The following is a 23,362-nucleotide window of genomic DNA, read 5'->3' as shown; positions in this document are numbered from 1 at the left end:
GCTGGTAATGTAATTTCAACTCTATTAGCTAGAGACTTGAGGAGCTCAACGCTAGGCCAGTATATATAGTGAGTTTAAGGCCTGCCTGGGTTACATGAAACTATTTCTCAAAAACACAAATAAATAAAACGGCAGGCAAACAAGCAAATTAAGTTTATCAGAAATGTATTTGTTGTTTTGATTTGTTTTTTGAGCAGAGGTGTGGAGTAGCTAGGAATTAAACCTGGGCTCCAGGCATGTTAATCAAGCATGCTACAACTGAACTATGTCTCCAGACACTGGGTTTTGTCTTCTTTTTGTTATTTGTTTTATTTTATTGTGTTTTAAAAATGATAAGTGATATGACTTTGTGGTTTTTACTTGAATCCTCTTTTTCTCATAGGTGGCAGGGCATGGAAAGTTTTTAGATTCAATGACAAGAACAGTAGCATTGGCAATAATTGGGACAGGAAAGAATGTGAAGACCAGTTTGGAGGATAGATCAAGTGTTGATATTGATTTTTTTGTGCTGTAGATGAAAGATAAGCAGTCCGTAGGCAAAAATCTGGGATTTAGGCAGGAGGTCTGACCTATGGTAATTATTTTGAGTCATCCTTGCACAAAACTATTTAAAAGTGGTGTTTGTGATGTCTGAGAAATGGAGTGCTATGGAGAAGGGTCACAGAACAAGACACCTGGGCAGGAAGAGGTCGGTAAAAGAGCAGAAGCCATCAAGAAAAACCAAGACGGAAAAGGGGATGAGGAGGCAGCTCAATGTTTTCCATTTTGCTTGGAAAAAAAAAATAACAGAACTTCTTCATTTTGTTGAATTTGCCTACTGGTATGAAATAGTTTCTTAAAATTGAGTCTCTGATAAAATAGAAGTTGAATATTTGCATTTTCATCATAATTGAATTCTTTTTACCATTTGATATGGCTTTATCCTACCTGCACTAAGGTACTTAATGCAGTAGTAGTCTATGTCAGTTCTAAAACTCTGCAGTTTTGTGGTGACCTACTTTGTAGTATGTAACATCTGTCGTGTTTTTAATATATGTAATGTGTGTGTGTGTTATTTTGTATGTTTTTTTTCTGCCTGAATTCACTGTTTTCTTACTTATTTGTGTTTATTTTAGTACAATCCAATGCTCCTATATTTAAATTCAATACAATATATAAATTGGTACACAAAAGTTGCCTTTTGTTATTTCCCCCAACATCAGCTACCTTATTCAAAATAACACCCCGTATTGGCGAGAGGAATGGGGAAATCACTGTCCATATTCTACAATGTAAATGGACTCTACTTCATTTTAAAAAGTATACAGAAAGAGATAAGCATTTAAATGTAACGAAGGCCATCATTTTATGGATGCCTTGTAGAATGGACTTTTATCTAATTCATATTGGTGTTGTCAGCAGAGCTGTATTACTAGGAATCCATTCAATCCACTATGCCTTTGTTAATATTTACTACATTTGAGGCACAGTTGTTTGAGTAAGACATACAAGAAACAAGAGTATTGTTGTAAAGAGTCTAGTATTTATCAGGGCAAAAATAATGTCTTCTAGGACCAATTCTTTTGAAGTAGTGGTTGAGATGATAATTCAAATGTTACTGATTTTATTAAGGATTTGATCTTAGGAAATCTGCTAGTAGGGAGGCAAGAAATGCTCAGAAGGAAGGCAGATGAGAATATAATTGCAGGATATACCCGCCAATGAATCCAATAAGATAAACTCGACATTGGGGTCCTTTCCAACCAGAAGAGGAAGGCAGCGGTTTCATGTCCCACAATAATCATTTCTTTGCAAAAATAAAATAAAATAAATAAGTTGAATAGTGACTCCTAAGATTAGCAATATTCTAATTCCCCTTGATAGTCAAGTGACCCCATAACTGACACAGAGAGCTAAGGGTAGGAAGGGATAGGGGTCTCAGAGAAGCAGGCAAGCCCATTATCTGCTTCATGTCAATGATGAACACTCTGAGAAAGACAGGATGCTTACAGATAAAGTGATTTCTGAAGGATCAGAGGGCATTAACTGGCATTCAGTTTCTGAAACCATAGATGGTCAAGAGTCTGGAAACATAGACAGAATAAACTTATTTTTAAGCCTATCACAGTATTTTATGAACTATTTTTAAAATTTCAATTAATTAATTTTTGTTACACTCCTTATTTTATTCTCCCTGACTCTATCTAACCTCCAACTGTTGCATATCCCATACTTGCTCCCCATTCCTTGTGTTCACAAGGATGTCCCCACCCCCCACCCCATCTGACCTCTAAACTCCTTGGGGTCTCCAATCTCTTGAGGGTTAGGTGCATCATCTCTGATTGAACACAGACCCAGCAGTTCTCTACTTTATTGTGTGGGGGTCTCATATCAGCTGGTGTATGCTGTCTGTTTGGTTTTCCAGTGTTTGAGATATCTCATGGGTCCAGATTAAATGAGACTGCTGGTCCTCCTACAGGATCGCCCCTCTTCTTAGCTTCTTTCAGCCTTCCCTAATTCAACAACAGGAGTAGCTGCTTCTGTCCATTGGTTGGGTGCAAATATCTGCATCTGACTCTTTCAGCTGTTTGTTGGATCTTCCAGAAGGAAGTCCTGCTAGGTCCCTTTTAATGAGTGCCCCGTAGCCTCAGTAATAGTGTCAGGCCTTGGGACCCTCCATGGAGCTGAATCCCACTTTGGCTCTGTTGCCGGACCTTCTTTTCCTCAGGTTCCTCTCTATTTCCATCCCTGTAATTCTTTCAGACAGGAACAATTATGGGCCAGAGATGTGATTGGGGGATAGTTCCACTCTTCTTCATTTGATGTCCTGTCTTCCTTTTGGAGGTGGGCTCTATAAGTTCCCTCTCCCTCGTATCTGGCATTTCAGCTAAGGTCCCTCCCTTTGAGTCCTGAGAGTCTCTCATCTGTCAGTTCTCTGGTGCATTCTGGAGGGTCCCCCCAACCTCCTACCTCCTAAGGTTTCCTGTTTCCATTCTTTCTGCTGGCCCTCAGGGCTTTAATCCTTTTCCTTAAACCAATACCAGATCAAGTTTCCCTCTCCCCCAACTCTGTCACCAGGCTGTCCACTTTCCCTCCCAGGTCCCTCTCTTCCTCCCCACTTGTGATTGCTTTCTTCTCCCTCTTAAGTGGGACTGAGGCATCCTCACTTGGGCACTTCAACTTGTTGACCCTTTTGAGTTCTCTGGACTGTATCTTGGATATTCTGTACAATTTTGGGGGGCTAACATCCACTTATAAGTGAGTACATACCATACATGTCATTTTGGGTCTGAGTTATCTCATTCATGATGATATTTTCTAGTTCCATCCATTTTCCTGTAAAACTCAAGATGCCCTCATTCTTTTTTGTTTGTTTGTTTGTTTTTGTTTTTGTTTTCTTGAGACAGGGTTTCTCTGTGTATCCCTGGCTGTCCTGGAACTCACTTTGTAGATCAGGCTGGCCTCAAACTCAGAAATCTGCCTGCCTCTGCCTCCCAAGTGCTGGGATTAAAGGTGTGCACATCCACCACCCAGCCAGATGTCCTCATTCTTGATAGCTGAGTAGATTTCTGTTTGTAAATGAACCACATTTTCTGTATCAGTTCTTCTGTTGTGGGACATCTGTGTTTCCAGCTTCTGGCTATCACAAATAAGGCCACTATGAACATAATGGAACATGAGCCCCTGTGGCATGGTGGGGGCATCTTTTGGGTATATTTCCTAGAATGGTATAGCTGTGTCTTCAGGTAGATCTATTTCCAATTTTCTGAAGAACCTCCAGATTGATTTCTAGAGTGGTTGTACCAGTTTGCAATCCCACCAGCAATGGAGGAGTGTGTTCCTCTTTCTCTATATCCTTTCCAACGTGTTGTCAACTGTGGTTTTGATCTTAGCCATTCTGATTGGTGTAAGGTGGAATCTCGGGATCGTTTTAATTTGCATTTCTCTGATCACTAAGGACTTTGAACATTTCGTTAGATGCTTCTCAGCCATTCAAGATTCCTCAGTTGTGAAATCTCGGTTTAGTTCTATACTCCAATTTTCAATTGCTTTTTTTTTTTTTTTTTTTTTTTTTGCTGATTAGCTTCTTGTGCTCTTTATATATCAGATGTGGAGTGAGTGAAGATTTTTTTCCCAATCTTAGGTTGCTGATTTGTCTAATTGACTATGTCCTTTGCTTTACAGAAGCTTTCTAGTTTCATGAGGTCCCATTTATCAATTCTTGATCTTAGAACATGAGTTATTAGAGTTCTGTTTAGGAAATCTCCCCCTGTGCCAATGAGTTCAAGGCTCTTTCCCACTTTCTCTTCTATTAGATCCAGTGTATCTGGTTTTATGTGGAGGTCCTTGCTCCACTTGGACTCAAAATTTGTGCAAGGTGACAAATATGGGTCTATTTTCATTTTCATTTTTCTACATACAGAGAGCCAGTTAGACCAGCATTATTTATTGAAGATGTTTTCTTTTTTCCATTGCATATTTTTGGCTTCTTTGTCAAAGATCAATGTCTGTAAGTATGTGTTTTTATAGCTGGGTATTAAATTCTATTCCATTGTCTGTCTCTGTTCCAAACCATGCAATTTTTATCACTATTGCTCTATAGTAAAGCTTGAGATCAAGGATGGTGATCCCCCTAGCTGTTACTTTATTGTTAAGAATTGTTTTCAACAACAATATGAACTAACCAGTTACACCCCCCCCCCCAGTGCTTGTGGAGGGTATAGGGGACTTTCAGAGAGGAAACTAGGAAAGGGGATAGCATTTGAAATGTAAATGAAGAAAATATCTAATAAAAAATTAAAAAAAAAAAAGAATTGTTTTCCAAATTTCTTTTTTTTTTTTTTTTTTTTTTTGGTTTTTCGAGACAGGGTTTCTCTGTGTAGCCCTGGCTGTCCTGGAACTCACTTTGTAGACCAGGCTGGCCTCGAACTCAGAAATCCGCCTGCCTCTGCCTCCCGAGTGCTGGGATTAAAGGCGTGCGCCACCACGCCGGGCTAAAGAATTGTTTTCAATGCTTTGGGTTTTTGCCTTTCCAGATGAGTTTGAGAATTATTCTTTTCATGTCTTTGAAGAATTGTGTTGGGATTTTGATGGGGATTGCATTGAATCTATAGATTGCCTTTGGTAGGATGGCTATTTTTGCTATGTTAATTCTGCCAATCCATCAGCATGGGAGATCTCTCCATTTCCTGAGATCTTTGATTTTTCTCTTAAGAAACTTGAAGTTATTGCTATATAGATCTTTCACTGTTTGTTTAGTTACCTACAAGATATTTTATATTATTTGTGACTATTGTGAAGGGAGTAGTTTCCCTAATTTCTTTCTCAACTTGTTTATCTTTTGTATAAAGGAAAGCTACTTATTTGAGTTAATTTTATATCCAGATGCTTTGCTGAAGTTGTTTATCAGCTGGAGACCTTCTCTGGTAGAAATTTGGGGTCACTTATATATACTATCATATCATCTGCAAATAATGATACCTTTAGTTTTTCTTTACCAATTTGTATTCCCTTGATCTCTTTTTGTCATCTTATTGTTCTAGCTGGCACTTAAAGTACGATATTGAATTGGTATTGGGAGAGTGAGCATTCTTGTCCCTGATTTTGGTAGGATTGCTTCAAGTATGTCTCCATTTAATTTGATATTGGCTGTTGGTTTGCAGTAAATTGCTTTAATTATGTTTAGGTATGGACCTTGAATTCTTGATCTCTTCAACACTTTTAACATGAAGGGGTATATTTTGTCAAATGTTTTTTTCTGCATCTAAGTAGATGACCATGTGATTGTTTTCCTTTTAGTTTGTTTATATAGTGGATTGTGTTCATGAATTTCATATATTAAACCAACTTTGCATCCCTGGGATGAAGCCTACTTGATCATGGTGAATGATGGTTTTGATGTATATTTCAAATATTATTCCCCTTTCTGGATTCCATTCCACAAATCCTGTATCCCATCCCCCATCCCCTCTGCTTTCATGAGAAATCTTCCCTCAACCCCCCACTCCCACCTCACCACCCTAGCACTGGGGCATTGAGCTTTCACAGGGCCAAGGGCCTCCCCTCCCACTTGAGATCACATAGGTAATGTATCTCTTATGTTCCCAAACACTTACACATGCAATTTGAGAACCAACAACAACTTTATCATTTAATAACAATATTTTTATTTTTTGAGGGTTTTCAGGTCCTCTCTGACCAAGAAAAATTTAAAAAAGAGGCATTCCGCATCTGGTACTGAAAAACTTAGTTGATAATCAATAGTTTCTGGAAGTAGCATGGAATAGCTATCCATGGTATCTCCCTTCTCAATCATTCATTACCTATTATGTCTTTGATTAGCTTACAGATGATAATTTCATTTGCCTTTTTCATACACATTGGCTAGTGTTCTGTTTGTGCCATCACATGGCTCCAACCCCCATACCCATCCCTGCATGATCTGTTTCATTCCCAGTACTTCACCTCTTTACTTTCCTATCATCTATTACCTATTACCTTCACTTCGGTAAGGTCATCACCCATGAATGGGATCTTTCTCATTCCCTGGATTCTAAAAATGTTCTACCTAAACAGCTGAAACCAGAGTCGAAGCTACTGTCCAGATATGAGAGAAAACATGTGACACTTGTCTCTCATGACTTGACTCAATGTAATTTTTCCTGTTTTTATTTTATTTTTTTGAAAACTTCAAAAATCCACCTTTCTTAACAACTGAGTCCAATTCCACTGTATGTTTGTAATGCATTTTCATTATCTATTCATAATGAATACTGACTCTTATTTCCTAGTTATTGTGACAAGAGCAGCTATGAACACAGATGAGTATCTATGTAGTAGGATATAGAGTACTTCAGCCATAAGCCCAGAAATGGCACAGCTAAGTCACATGTTAATTCATTTTTAGCTTTAGGAGGATGCTCCAAATGATTTCTGTAGGAACCACATCAGTCTACATTTCCACCAAAAGATTTCCATTCCTCATATCTTATGTGAATTTACTGGCATTAATTTCTTTTTATAATAATCATTCAGCCTGGATGATAAGGGACCTCAGAGTATTTTTAACATGTATTTCCCTCATGAAAATATTGAATGCTCTTTATAGTAGTCATTAGGCATTAATATTTCTTTATTTGATAATCTCTATCCCGATTTTTGGTTGGATTTTCTGTTTTCTTTATGAATAGTTTATTTTGTATATTCCAGGAGCTAAGTTTCGGCCATATGTATGTTGCAAATATATATTGGCGAATATCTTCTTCCATTCTGTCAGCTGCCTCTTCACTTGTGAAAAGTAATGGGTCGATAATCGTGCTGGCTTATATCTGGTTGTATTGCTCTGCATTATAACTTGAATTCATGCTGTGTATTACCTCCAGCATGTTGGACCTTCTATATTTCCATGTCGATTTTTTCTAATCATTTTTTTGTGTCTGTGAAGAATGTATCTGTAATTTTAATTTAAATTGCTCTCATTTGTAATTGCTTTTCATAGGATGGCAATATTTTACAATATTAATTTTGCCCATCTATGATCATGGAAGATCATTTCATCTTTAATGTCTTTCTGATTTTTTTCTTTCAAGTGTTTTTAAGATTTTATTAGCCGGGCAGTGGTGGCACTCACTTTTAATACCAGCACTTGCGAGGTGGGTTTCTGAGTTCAAGGCCAGCCTGGTCTACAGAGTGAGTTTTAGGACAGCCAGGGCAACATAAAGAAACCCTGTCCTGGGAAAATAAAGATTTTAGTAAACAAATATTGGATAGTGTGATGGTTTGTATATCCTTGGACCAGGGAGTGGCACCATCTGAAGGTGTGGCCTTGTTGGAATAGGTGTGACCTGGTTGGAATGGGTGTGTCACTGTGGGTGTGGGTATAAGATCCTCACCCTAGTTGCCTGGAAGTCAGTCTTCCACTAGCAGCCTTTGGATAAAGACATAGAACTCTCAGCTCCTCCTGTGCCATGCCTGCCTGGATACTGCCATGCTCCCACCTTGATGATAATGGACTGAACCTCTGAACCTGTAAGCCAGCCCCAATTAAATGTTGTTTTTTTATAAGACTTGCCTTGGTCATAGTGTCTGTTCACAGCAGTAAAACCCTAACTAGTACAAGTTGGTACTGGGAGTGGGGTATTGCTGTGATAGGCCTGACCATGCTTTTATTTGAAAGAATGTGGATTTTGGGACTTTGGATTTGGAAAGCAGTGGAATGCTTTAAATGGGGCTTAATGGGTCATCCTAGCAGGAATATGGAAGACTTTGTTGCTGGGAGTAATTTGAACTGTGTTGACCTAGCCCAAGAGATTTCAAAGGAGAAGAATTTCAGAATGTGGCATAAAGACTGGTTTTGTGGTATTTTGGTGAAGAATGTGGCTACTTTTTGCCCTTGTCTGAAAAGTTTGCCTGAGGCTAAGGTGAAGAGACTTGGATTAATTGCATTGACAAAAGAAGTTTCAAAAAAGCCCAGCAGAGACTTTGTTCTCTGGTTAAGTCTTATGAAGAAAAGTTTGAACAAGCATAGCAAGCTTAGAAAGGAAAAATATAAAATATATGGTTTGAGTATTAAAGGAGTACCAGGAAGTGAAATGGAGCAAAATCTTGTGTTCTAGGAGATAAAGATTAAGGGAGTGGGGCCTTGGGGCAAGATCCTACCCAGCTAAATTAGATCCAGGCATGGTGGTACACACCTTTAATCTCATTAGACAAGCATGCTGATCTCTACATTCAAGGTTAATCTACAGAGCAAGAACCAGGATAGCCAAGCTTAGGCCACGAAGGATTTAGAAAACATAAAGCTAGTGATAATGTAATAGTACAAGGGGATCATGTTCCTGTAAGCAGCAGAACTCGGCGGCTTCAGCCATGTGCCTCTGGCTCTAGAGTTAAGAATGGAAGGAACTACTGGGAAAATTGATGCTGGTTAGCTGGAGCTAAGGAATTAGCGGTGATTAAGAAGAGACCAGCATCGTTGAGGTGAAATCTTCTGGAAATTGTTTTCTGGGAGCACAAAGAAGCTGTGTTCCAGAGATACCCAAGGTTGTACCTCATGCTGCAACTGGACTTGGTAATGTGTAAGAGTCACTCAGGTGGTACTGCTTGTGAAGGAATGAAGGGATCATGGAGAGAAGCTGAGGCTTAGCACTGTGAGAGGCCAGGGAAGGCCATTGGAGAAGGTGAAGCCTCAGCTGTAGTTGATGGCCTAGGACTGAAGGGGTCATGCAAAGGATTTGAGGCTTGGCACCCTGAAGAGAGCCTATGAGAGGCTATTGGTGAAGCCTAGTTGGAGTGGAATACCCCAGTGTATTAGAGATGTCAGTACCATGGAGTGATCACCAAGAACTGCAGCCATAGTGGAGTGGATCAACCTGAGCTTAGAGTGCTACAGAGGGCAGAGCTGGAAAAGTGATGCCAGCCCTTAGGAGGAGTCCAAAAGATCAAGTGGAATCCCAGACACTGAAACAAGAAGCTGTAACATTGAAATTGCCTTGGAGACTCAAAGATGTTAAAGATGCCAGAGCCATGGGACACATGCTGAGGAAAGCTGCTAACAGGGAGTGGAACCAGCCCAGGAGAAAGCAGTTTGTTGCAGTCAACAAAGATGAAAAAGGAGTGGAGATCTGAAGACTGCTTTGACATCAGCCATGGAGATGCAGAGTTTGGAATTTGCCCAGCTGGTTTCCTGCCTTGCTTTGGAAATTACAGTTAATTAAGTTGGATGAATCTCAGAAGAGACCTTGAACTTTGGACTTTTAACATTGTTGTGACTGCTATAGACTATGAGGACTTTGAAAGTTGCACTAAGTGCATTTTGCATTATGCTATGTTTAAGTATGGCCCCCATAGACTCATGTTTTTGAACAAGTCTATGGGGACCAGGGAGTGGAATGTGATGGTTTGTATATCCTTGGACCAGGGAGTGGCACCATCTGAAGGTGTGGCCTTGTTGGAATAGGTGTGACCTGGTTGGAATGGGTGTGTCACTGTGGGTGTGGGTATAAGATCCTCACCCTAGTTGCCTGGAAGTCAGTCTTCCACTAGCAGCCTTTGGATAAAGACATAGAACTCTCAGCTCCTCCTGTGCCATGCCTGCCTGGATACTGCCATGCTCCCACCTTGATGATAATGGACTGAACCTCTGAACCTGTAAGCCAGCCCCAATTAAATGTTGTTTTTTTATAAGACTTGCCTTGGTCATAGTGTCTGTTCACAGCAGTAAAACCCTAACTAGTACAGATAGGTATACACTTGATTGGATAAGTTTATATCAAAGTATTTTATTTATTTGTTTTGGTACAGGGATGAGATTTTCCCCTGATCTGTTTTTTGGTATGTTTGCCTTTGGTCTATAGGGAGGATATTCATTATATATATATTTTTTTAATATGTATTTTTCTCAATTACATTTCCAATGCTATCCCAAAAGTCCCCCATACCCTCCCCCACCACTCCCCTACCCACCCATTCCCACATTTTGGCCCTGGCATTCCCCTGTACTGAGGCATATAAAGTTTGCAAGTCCAATGGGCCTCTCTTTTCAGTGATGGCTGACTAGGCCATCTTTTGATACATATGCAGCTAGAGTCAAGAGTTCTGGGTTACTGGTTAGTTCATAATGTTGTTCCACCTATAGGGTTGCAGGTCTCTTTAGCTCCTTGGATACTTTCTCTAGCTCCTCCATTGGGGGCCCTGTGATCCATCCAATAGCTGACTGTGAGATTCCACTTACGTGTTTGCTAGACCCTGGCATAGTCTCACTAGAGACTGCTATATCAGGGTCCTATCAGCACAATCTTGCTAGTGTATGCAATGGTGTCAGCGTTTGGAGGCTGATTATGGGATGGAGCCCTGGATATGGCAAGCTATAGATGGTCCATCCTTTTGTCTCAGCCCCAAACTTGTCTCTGTAACTCCTTCCATGAGTGTTTTGTTCCCAATTCTATGAAGGGGCAAAGTGTCCACACTTTGGTCTTTGTTCTTCTTGAGTTTCATGTGTTTTGCAAATTGTAACTTATTCATTTTTGTATGGTATTTTTGTATAATGCCATTTAGCTGAAAGTGTCAGTTGTAGTTTTCTGGTAGGAGTTTTTGGGGTGTTTTATTTTTTAGAATCCATCTATCTTTAAATACTTTTGCTGTTCTGTTTCAGTTCATATTAGTATCCCTTTTATCTCCCTTTTCAGTCTATTAGTTCTAGCAATGATGTCAACCTCTGTTGAAAGAAGTGCAGGTGGTAAACATGCTTGTCTTGGTCTTGATTTTAGTGAAAATGCACCATGGCTATCTCTAAACAGGACATGTATACCATCTACTCTAAGGCTCATGTAATTCTGAGGGAGAAGGAGTAGAAAGATGCAAGAGTCAAGAGCCAGAGAGGGGAGGAATAAGAGCTGCTAAATGTTGTGTTCAGGCATGCCGCCATTATTGCGATCATGATTTCATAGCAAATGCAGTAAACTTTAATAGATATGCACAAGACTGGCCAATTCTAGATCAGAAAGGGGCTCGTGGGCTCTATCCCACCCTACTGAACAACTGGGAACTGATGGATTCTGGAGGAAGGACAGCTATTGCTCTCTGTTGCACACCAGTAGGCTCACCGAGCTTCACTGCTACACACCTGTTGCTGTTGCTACACAGATGTTCTTAGTAAAAATCACTAGTCTCGAAATGAAGAAAAAAAAAAGCATGAATGCCTGTAGTGAAGAGGGGACACCAAGGATGAGAGGTGTTCCCTCTAGGAGAGGAGCTCTGTGTCTAGCAGATGAAGGGGACAAGAGTAAGCAGAATTCATTATATATGTGTATGCATTGTCAAAGTACAATCTATTCACTTAAAAGGTATTAAGAAAAAAAAACTTATGTTGTTGATGATAAGCACTAAATTTCTATAGAATATGTATTTCTCAGTTTAACTGCAAAGAAGGGGCATATGGAATAGCTTCTATACACTTAAGAGTCATATATGTTGATTATAGTTTTAAAAGTAAAAAAAAAAAGTACCTTCTGTTTTGAGCATAATTGTGTTAGGAATAATACTTCTTTACTTCATTGTGTCCTTTTATTTTCCTTTTTATTTCTTCATTTATTTGTTTATTTATTTATTCTCTTTACATTCCAATCAATCCCCCCTCCCTAATACAATCCCTCCCCCATACCCCTCACTTCCTCCTCTGAGAACATGGAGGCTCCACCTGGGTATTCTCATACCCTAGCACATCAAGTCTTTTTTGCAGGGCTAGATGCATCTTATACCACTGAGACCAGAAAAAGCAGTCAGTCCACTTAGGGAAATGGATTCCATAGACAGGCAACAGTGTCAGGGACAGCCTCAGGTCCAGTTGTTGGGTGGCCCACATGAAGACTGAGCTGCACATCTGCTACATATTTGCATGGAGCCTAGGTCCAGCCCACGCATGCCCTTTGGTTGGTTTTTCCATCTGAGAACCCCCATGGGTCCAGCTTAGTTGACTCTGTTAGTCTTCCTGTAGAGTCCCTATCCCCTTTGGGGCCCTCAGTCCTTCCCCCAACTCTTCTATAAACCCCAGAGCTCCAATCAATTTTGGGCTGTGAATATCTGCATCTGTTTCAGACAGCTCTTTGGTGCAGCCTTACAGAGGATAGTTATGCTAGGCTCCTGTCTGCAAACATAACAGAGTATCTATAATTTCTGGGATTGGTGTTTGCCCATGGAATGGGTCTCACATTGGGCTATTTTTTGGTTGAATATTCCCTTAGTCTCTACTACATGAGCGAGGTAACCTAGACCCCAAAGGACATGCATGGTATATACTCACTTATAAGTAGATATTAGTCATAAAATACAGGATACCCACACTATACTCCACACCCCAAATAAACTAAACAAAAAGGATGGCCCAAGTAAGGATTTTGAATCTCACTGAGAAGGGGGAATAAAGTAGTCACAGGAGGTATATGGAGGTAGGGAATTGGATAAGAGAGAGGACTGGGAAGTAAATGGTGGATGTTTAGGGACCAGGGCAGGGAGGGACAGGATAGAGGTCCGGAGGAAGAGGAGAATGAATGGATACGGGGAGCTGGTGAGACTGAGGCTTGGGGAGCATCTCTAGGATATGCCAGAGACCCAGGGATGAGAGTGACTTTAGCTGAGATTCCCAGATATCAGTGGGGATATGGAACCTGAAATAGCACCTCCTGTAGCCAGGCAGTACCCCACCCACACAGTGGGGAGATAAGGACACCAATCCACCCACAAAATTTTTCCTGTCTTCAACAAATGCAGAAAAAAGTCTCTCTCTCTCTCTCTCTCTCTCTCTCTCTCTCTCTCTGTGTGTGTGTGTGTGTGTGTGTGTGTGTGTGTGTGTGTGTGAGAGAGAGAGAGAGAGAGAGAGAGAAAGAGAGAACGTATTTTGTATCTGAGCTTGCGAGAGTCTACTGCGTATGTGTATGTCTCAATGTCTTCGTGTGAATGAATATGTGAGTGTGTGTGTGAGTGTATTTGTAGGTTAGTTTAGAATGATTTAACTCCATTTATTGTATGTATGTGTAGTATATATAATCATGCAAGCAATCATGATCCCTAGCCGTCTGGTTTTAGGGCAAATAAAACATCCAGCATCTTATTCACTGTACATAGAAACTTTCAGGTTAAATTTTCATCACCTTGTCAGAAAATTGCAGTTCTTCTTACAAAAGCAGAATTAGAAGCAAGTGCCATGGTTCCATAATTCATTGCACACTGATACAATTTATTAAAAATTTAACCTGTATTATCTAGAGCCTTATGCCATTCTGTACTCTATTTATTGTAATAAATAATTCAGAGATAGCTTATTTCTCTCTAATTTTCCCTGATACCCGCACAAGACATGAGAATAACCTTTATTTTCAAAGCTCTAATGAACACTGTCTGCTCATAATTGCCACCCTGGATATCCCTTTCTACCTTTTCAAGCTGATGCTCTGTAAGTGGACTTTCAGGTTCAGTTTCTCATGACTCTGGTACCAAATCTGTGGATAATTATGCTGCTCAGATGATGTTTGACATTATTTATTTTTTGGTCATATTCACTGCTGCAGAATGCTCTTTCAGAGACCAGCCTATGGGCTGTGTTTTAAGATTTGTAATGCTTTCCTAAAATTATCGAAAACAATGATTGTATTTAAAGCTATGAAAATCAGTACTTAATGTTCTAGTGACTTGATGATATCAAAAGTCAGAGCAGGATGTTTTTTTAGGAACCATCTTGCCCTAAGTGAGGTTCTGTAGTCTGAATCCTAAGTGGATCTCCTTTCTTCTCTTCTTTCTATTTAAAGATGTCTGATATTGTGCAGTTGTAACAGGATTTAAAGACAAGAACAATGAATAATTCATTTATCTGAAAAGGCATACTCTTGTGTGACCCATTTGGAATTAGTTAATTGTTTCAAAAAGCAATTATATGGTTTTTAAAAGTTATTAACACCATCAGATATAACATATTCTCTTCACAGGAAAATGTTTAGTTTCAAAACTTTCTTGCAGCTAAGTATTTTGACCACACTATGTTGTATGGCAGCTTATCAGAATTTGTAAACCATCATGAGCAGCTGTCCATGTATCTTCTTTATACTAGGTAAGATATTGGATTAGTTGGTGAGTAACTTTTGACCTGCACTTGAACTCAAACAACACAACAAGATGAAATGTCCCCACCGAAACTAAATGCCCAATTACTTAGTGTCACAGGACAATTAAATAAGCACTGGCCAGCCTAACACATTAGAACTTGTTACCTATCATAGACTATCTTTCCCTTTGTAGAAGAAACTGTTAGTACATCTTATTTATTTATAGCTAATTTGTTCTAAGGCTTTATATCCCATAAATCTCTGTGTTTTTCTTCAAATATTATTGTGAATATATATATATATATATATATATATATATATATATATCCATCCATCCATTCATTCATTCTAAGTGTTACTGACATAGCTCATGGAGCTTTGCTCATGTATTTTATGCCCAGTTTACCCTGAAAGCCACCATCTTTTCTATGGAATCTCATCATACAAGAAACTCCAGGAGAAAAATGAAAATAACAATTAATTCTATTTATATTGTTGAACATTCAGTTACTTAGAGGAGAAGTGCTATTTGTTCATTCATTTATCTCTTCATACATATAGCTATATGGGGCTGGTGAGATGGCTCAGTGGGTAAGAGCACCCGCCTGCTCTTCCGAAGGTCAGGAGTTCAAATCCCAGCAACCACATGGTGGCTCACAATTAAAAAAAAAAAAAAAAAAAACATATAGCTATTCATTTTCTACTTTCCTCTGTGGATTGCTTAAACTCAATAATATGTTCTTGTCGAAAATTAGCTTTCTATCTGTTGATGTCACCATAAGAACTTTCTGTCTTAAATTTTGTCTTTAAACAATGGTTGTGTTTCATCTACTGGTCACCCCTTCAAACATATTTATAACTAGGGGCTGGAGAGATTTTTCAGAGTTTAAGAGCACAAACTGCTTTCCCAGAGGTTCTGAGTTCAGTTTTCAGCAATCACATGGTGACTGATAACCATCTATAATGATCTCTGGTGCGCTGTTCTGGCCTGGAGTCATCCATGCAGGCAGAATGCTATATACGTAATAAATAAGTAGATATTTTAAAAAACATATTTATAACCACATTGAATTAAATCCAGTTACCTGCTCTATCACTGCTCAAAAATCTTGATAAGAATTCCGTTTCTTTTTGGTTATATGATAAATTTAGAAAGAGTTTAAAAGCATAAGAAGAAGTCTGTGTGTGGAAAAGTTTGTATATTTATTATACATTCTTATATGCTCACTATTTTCCAAATGTTATCTAAATTTCTTAATTCCTATGAGACTGATTGAATTTCTCACTAAAACTGCATTTCTTGATTTCTTGTGTTTTAAAACTTTGTTCAATGTCTATCCTGATCTTCATTTTACTGAATAGTGGTTTTCTTTACCTTTTAGTGTTAAACATGAGTGATTCAGTTTACATATTTCTCTGATTGTTTCATCCATGCCTTCGTTTCCAATAAGGGTTTCCAACCTTTTATTATTATCATATACATGGAGTGTATGATATAGCATGCATATATATGTAAATATATGTGTATATATGAAAATGTAGCACAAAAACATTGTGTAAATGAAAAAATACAAATACTTAACTTTTAAATACTAAATGTTAGTTTAAAAAACTACTATGAATTTCATAAATTCATTATTCCTAGGCAAATAGATGGACCTGGAGGGCATCATCCTGAGTGAGGTAACCCAATCACAAAAGAACTCACATGATATGTACTCACTGATAAGTGGATATTAGCCCAGAAACCTAGAATACCCAAAATATAAGATACAATTTTCAAAACACATGAAACTCAAGAAGAACAAAGACCAAAGTGTGAACACTTTGCCCCTTCTTAGAATTGGGAACAAAACAACCATGGAAGGAGTTACAGAGACAAAGTTTGGAGCTGAGATGAAAGGATGCACCATTTAGACACTGCCATACCCAGGCATCCATCCCATAATCAGCCTCCAAACGCTGTCACCATTGCATACACTAGCAAGATTTTGCTGAAAGGAACCTGATATAGCTGTCTCTTGTGAGGCTATGTCGGGGCCTAGCAAACACAGAAGTGGATGCTCACAGTCAGCTATTGGATGGTTCACAGGGCCCCCAATGGAGGAGCTGGAGTAAGTACCCAAGGAGCTAAAGGGATCTGCAACCCTATAGGTGGAACAACATTATGAACTAACCAGTACCCCGGAGCTCGTGTCTCTAGCTGCATATGTATCAGAAGATGGCCTAGTTGGCCATCAGTGGAAAGAGAGGCCCATTGGTCTTGCATACTTTATACTCCTCAGTACAGGGGAATGCCAGGGCCAGGAAGTGGGAGTGGTTGGGGAGGGGAGTGGGGGGGTATGGGGGAATTTTGGGATAGCATTGGAAATGTAAATTAAGAAAATACCCAATTAAAATAAATTTTAAAATACTACTATGTTGTGTTAGGAAATGTTCATGAACCCCAAGGTCCATCAATGTGCTGAATCTTATGCAACTGCATTAGGGTCTCTATTCAAGCTGGAGCTTAGGCTACAACATTGTCTCTGAAGCAGGAGAACTGAAGGGAGCAGCCCTAACCTTAGTTTCAGGCAAGCATTTATAGATGCAAGAAGGGGTTATCTAACCTGGTATGCATCTGATTAGGGGGGCATTATGGCCTTTAGCATAACTGGCTGGTGCTGGGAACCAAACCATAAACTTAACTTCTGCTTTCCTCCTGATTGGTAATTTTTATAAAGTGAAGTATTAGGGGCCTAAAGGTGCAAATTTGTTGGGGACTAACCTGGAAACTGGTGCTAGAAGCAGGTCTTGTTGCGGGGAAGGGGGGGGGGTGGAGTTAAACTGGAAACTCTTTCTGGGATCAGTGTGTTAGTTAACTCAAGATTAGATTTAGGTCAGGTTCTCTAAGATGGAGTCTAACCCCAAAAGATCTGGATATATATATATATATATATATATATATATATATATATATATAAACGAGAAGCCATAATTTTGAAATAACTTGGCCATAAATTTGAAATAGGGCAAAGAATTAAAAATGAGGATTTGAAGGGAGGGAAGCAAGAGGAGAAATTATGTAATCATATTATAATCTCAAATGTACAGGAACTTATTTTTTTAAAAATTTAATTATTTTATTTATTTACATTCCAAGTGTTGCCCACCTTCCTGGTCCCCCCTCTAAGAGATCTTCACCCCATCCCCCACCCCTTCGCCTCTGAGAAGTGCTCCCCACCCCTCTCACACCTCTCACCCACCCAGCTACCCCCACCTCAACCCCCCAGCATTCCCCTTCCCTTGGGCACCAAGTCTCTACAGGACTAGGTATATCCTCTCTCTGTGAGTACAGATAAGGCAGCCTACTGCTACATATGTTCTGGGAGCCACAGACCAGCCCATGTATGCTCTTTGGTAAAACAGAATTCTCTAATTATCAGATTCAAGGAAGTTATACAACAGAACTAAAGGTCAAACAAATTAACAGAGAAATATTTATTTTTTTTTTTGTCATCTACCACTTTGTTGTGGTTGTTGTTGTTATTGGAGTTTTGTTTTGTTTTGTTTAAGACAGGGTTTCTCTGTGTAACCCTGGATGTCCTAGAACTTGCTCTGTAGGCCAGGTTAGTCTCAAAGACACAGAGATCCTTTTGCCTCTGATGCCTTTTTACTTGGAACAAGAGCTGATTTGTTATGGTACGCAAAGTCATTGTAAACCAGAGGAAATACACCTCTATTACTTTGGAGCTTTGCTGATCAGGAATAGAGTGCTTAGATTCCTAGTACGGGGAGGAAGTTGGCCTTGTTCCATTGCTCTTCTTTTGGTTTATGTGGGTCCAAAACCCAAAGCCAGTTCCCAAGAGTCACAAGAAAACTCACCTCCAAGGCTTCCCAAAACTGAGACTTGTGTGGAGTTGGCTAACACTAAACTTGTGCAAAAGAGATGGCCTTTTTTCAATATACAGGTTTCATGAAGATCAAAATTAGGAGAGAGGCCCATGAAATATATAATATTGATTTAAATAATTTTAGTTTGGAATTATTTTAATTGCAAAGCAAGAATACACTGACATGCAATGCACACACACACACACACACAAACACACACACTCACACGTGCACTACATACTTATAAACATGCTTTCTGGGCTGATCACTTGGCATCACATAACAAGTTTGTGTGCTCATCCACTGGGGAGACAATTGCTTCCAGTCTCTGCTTTCCTTAGTTCCTTGTAGTTCTTTCACTAGGGCTGAGGTTTCCTGAGCTTTCCCTATCTATAGTAACACATCTTTAGGTGTCCTCTTTGTTCTGGTCATGTTTTAGCAGCCATTTAGTGAGACTTTGTGTGTGTGGCTTCTGACATTTGTTGGAGAAAATTTCACAGCAAACACCATATTCCTTTGACTTTTGCAATCATTCTGATGATTCCAGAGTCTTAGGTTTAGAAGTCATGTTGCAGATGTGTCAGTTGGAACTAGGCTTTGTAACTCTGTTGTAGTTGGTGTGGTTTTTCTGTAATGGTCTTTATCTGTGGCAAAGAGACATTTCATTGTTGAGTGGTCAGGATTACACTTATCTGTGGGTAAAGGGAGAAATATTTTGAACAGCTTTTGGAGGGATTCCAATTTAATAATGTAATGGTAGTAGGTCCATCTCCTAAATTCTTGACTTCAGTAACCCTGGGTAGTTGGTTCTGATGCCAGTCCTACACATGATTGCTCCCTTGTTGACTCTGTAAATGGAACACATCACCTGAAGCATATTAAGCAAGCACTCCACAATTGACCTATTTTCTCAGGATTTTTTTTCTTTGCAGGAGGTTCATTTTATCTGTTCTTCCACAAATAGAACAATAATATAAGTTGTAGTTAGAAATTGCTAAGTTAAAGTTAGAATATTTGCATCTATCCCATCGTTCATAAACTTTTATGAAAAGAATTTTTGCCATTTTATTCTTGAAGTCCTTCTTTATTTACTCTGGTTTTATTAATATACTTCAGATGAAAATGCTAAGAAAATCCTCACCTGCTTCATGTTCATTTTGTCCCCTTTTTAAGTCCCAACTTTTTAGTCTTGCTATTTTTATTCACTTATTACACTATAAATGATATATATGTAAAAATAATGTACACGATTAATTGCTATCCATGAGTTCTGACATTCTTTGTGATATATTCTGATGTATAGTTCTAAAATAATTGGTATATTGATTGAATTACTCTTAAGATTTGGGAGCATCTTAGATTAAGTTTTGGATACTACAGCATTGCAACAGACTCTACCATTTGATCTTAAGGACTGTCAAGTTATCTGTTTTCTACATTTAAACCTCCAGTGGACCCAGAATTTATCTTAGCATAAGAGGCCACTTATAGAAACAGCTCGTTCCTCCTTCTACATATACATTCCACTGTTTCCACAGTATTTTGTAAACAATCTTCTCTTATTTTTCTTTAAAATGCCACCTGTGTGATGTCCTATATCTCCTGTTTGTGTGATTATCTCTGTACTTTTAACAGAAAGTGTTTTCAAGATGGTGGCTACAGAGCTCTCTGGGGGTGACTTGTGATGCTTACGATGATTATTAGGAAAAATGACATTTTGTTGCTGTGTAGCCTTTGCAACGATGGTGCCCAACAAATGGGTGGTGAGCCAATGCCACTCAAGCAAAAGAAACGCACTGCTATCAACTTAATAAAACCTTTATCACTGACTACCACATGCTTACCACGAAGCTGTAATGTTTTTGAGCGACAAAGTATATAATGTCCTTTAAAAAAAAAAAGCTTGTTACTGGCAAAAAATGGTACCCTAAAGTAAAGACAATCATGTGACTATGCTTTTTCATGTACTAGCCACTTAGTTTTCCTCAATATTTTATTTAAAAGGAAGATTATTCTTAAAAATGTGGTGACTCAGACTTGTATATGTTGTAAACATTTTATATGAATGTAATGACTATTCCCCATTTTCCCTAAAAGATATATAGAGAGATGGATAGATAGATATATAGATAGATAGAGGTAAATATAGATATGGATATGTATATGTATATATATGAGATGTATATTATATAATATACGGTTATATAATATATTGTGATTTTATAATATATGATATAAATAATATGGTCAAAAAAGAAAGATGATAATTTGAGAGAGTTAATATAATGGCTTTCCAACATTTAAAGGCTCTAATGATGAGACTGGTGAGGGAACTATTATATGTGCTTTCAACCGCATCTTACAATGGTGAAATCTAGTAATTGATCCTTATTTAGACCCTTGTAGCTCAGTGGATATCTTCCAGATGACTAATATACAATGTTAAAAATATAATGCAGAATAAAAGTTTCATTCAAAGAGCAAAAGTAATTGATGGGTCTTCATATAATGGAGTAGAGGAAAGTCTTTCCATGTGGCTTTAGATTATACTGTGCAAAAATGTTGAAAACCTACCACTTGTGGAGTTTTAGTGTGGATGAAGCAAGATTCTCTAAAAAGGCTTTTGAATAGGCATGCCTTTCTGACTAAATATAAGTGTAGATTCATATTTTCTTTGCATATTTGCAAAAAATAAAAAAAAAAAAACAACCAAACAAACACAAAATCCCCTTGAATAGACCATGTGCAGGAGCTGATAAAAGATTCTGGCTTATAGGGTTCCATTAAACTGATACGAAAGACAATCACACCACCATAATACATGTCAGTCATTTGTCTTAGAAAATGTAATTTTCTGATTATTGTTAACATGGCATAGCTTTAACAATAGGTCTAAAAAAAGAGATTGTATAGATTACCAATATCTGTTTGTTGAAGAATAAGTGAATAATTGCAGTTTAGAAATATTTTTCTGTGAATAGTTATCACATTTTTATTATCTCTTCATCTGTTGAAGCACATTTAGGTTATTTCCATTTCCCAACTATTGCAAATTCAGTGGTAATGAACACTGCTTAGCAAATATCTGTGGAGCATGATCTTGAGTCCTTTGGGCTTATGTCAATGAGTGCAGCATGTAGTAGATTTCTTTTTAGCTTCTTGAGAATCCGCCACACTCATTTCAGGAGTGGCTGCAACCACTCTTTCTCTGTACCAAAGTGAAAGAGCACTTTACTTTCTTTACAGAAACTTTACAGAACTTTACAGAAGTTGTTGTCAGGAGACATGTTGATCTTAGTCATTCTAACTAAAGTGAGATGAAATCCCAAACTTGTATTAATTTGCCTTGCGCACACACACACACACACACACACACAGAGAGACAGAGAGAGAGAGAGAGAGAGAGAGAGAGAGAGGTAACCACCCATATGTATGCATGCATTTATGTATGTACATATGTATGTATGCATGTTGATATATACCTAGCTATCTATTTATGTACAATAATAAAGAAAAATAGGCTATCAACCTAAGAGTAAGGAGAACTTAGAGGGGAGGGGGTGTCATTGGGAGGGAGCTGAAGGAAGGAAGGAAGGAAGGAAGGTAATGTAATGTAATTTTAGTTTTAAAACTAACTTATGAAGAATCATCATAAATAAACAAGTAAATAAAAAAGAACAAAGTGATTATGATCTTCAACAACTTTTAAAACTGTCTCAGTGTTTTGTGGTTAAAAATACTGTTTCTTGATGGTCTGTGTCCTGAGTGGGTCTTGATTGTGTGTATCTTGACTGACTCTCTCTTGATCTGCATCCAGTCCGCCCCCTGGTCTCTCACACATATGTCTTCATCTCTCCTTAACCATGTGTAATACTAAAACAATTTTGTCTAAAGATATTATGTATATTAACCACATAATTTACAAATGAGGAAAAAACTTGGTCATTTCTTTGACTTTTTAATTCAGACCTTTTGTATTCTGAAACATTTAGTTTTCTATATCAGATTTAACATGATACTGAAATGTTTTAAAAATATGCTGTATAGCAATTAGAATTTTAGTATATACTATACTGAAGACAACATTATATTTTCTTAAGTAAGGCAATAATCTCCACTCAAACCCAAAATTATCATTTATTTAAATATCCCTTAGTTTTAGTGTAGATATAGAAATTTAAATGAAAGCAAAATGCTAGATAGCTCAGTAGAACTATCATGATCCTTACAGTTTTTTTCAGATAAGATAACTAATAAGCTGCTTGGCTATGCGTTCTACATTTACTTTCTGAAGTTTTCTATACATACACAAAGATTTGAATAAATATCCATTATTTCTTGTAGTTTAGTGATTCTAGGTAAATTGTTGTTGCATTTACAGTACAGAATAAACATGATTATACTTATCCTGTTATTATATAAGACAAACTTTTTAAAGACAGTTTAATACAATTACATTATGGATTTAGTGTGTAGCATGTGCAGCTAATGTTACTGAGTAGCATTATAGGGCTTCAAGCTTGACAACTCCTATTTCAGCTTCTCCATGTTTCAACATATATATCACTTTACACATTTAAGCAGAGTATTTCCATCGGTTGTTTCATACCCTAAATAATATTTTAAAATATGTACCCAGGAAAGGAAAAGAGAAAATCAGAAACAATAAGTTTTCATTTTCTAACTTGTAACATTATACAATATCAGCATGTGGCTTTGTTCAGGTTTTATATATGAAAACACACAAAATTTAAGTTGAATACCAGTAGTAATTGCTAGCAAACACAAAATCTGTTGCGCACAGCTGTGTTTAAAAGAATGGTATTGTTTATAATGGATGGTTTTAGATATTCAAATTGTTTTGACAGTTTAATAGGATTGCACTCCTTGAAAAAGTTTACACATTTTTGAAAATA

General features: G+C 38.0%; 1 protein-coding gene across 2 annotated transcripts in view; it reads left to right on the top strand.

Annotated features, from left to right (window-relative positions):
- The window catches only part of Mdga2 (MAM domain containing glycosylphosphatidylinositol anchor 2), a 766,587-nt gene that overhangs the window by 406,685 nt on the left and 336,540 nt on the right, over window positions 1–23,362 (top strand). The gene's annotated exons all lie outside the window — the stretch shown is intronic.

The sequence above is a fragment of the Mus caroli genome, unplaced genomic scaffold (assembly GCF_978045245.1).
Source record: "Mus caroli unplaced genomic scaffold, Mus_caroli_1 scaffold_14, whole genome shotgun sequence".
NCBI classification, from domain to species: Eukaryota; Metazoa; Chordata; class Mammalia; order Rodentia; family Muridae; genus Mus; species Mus caroli.
This window is presented reverse-complemented; position numbering and strand designations above follow the sequence as displayed.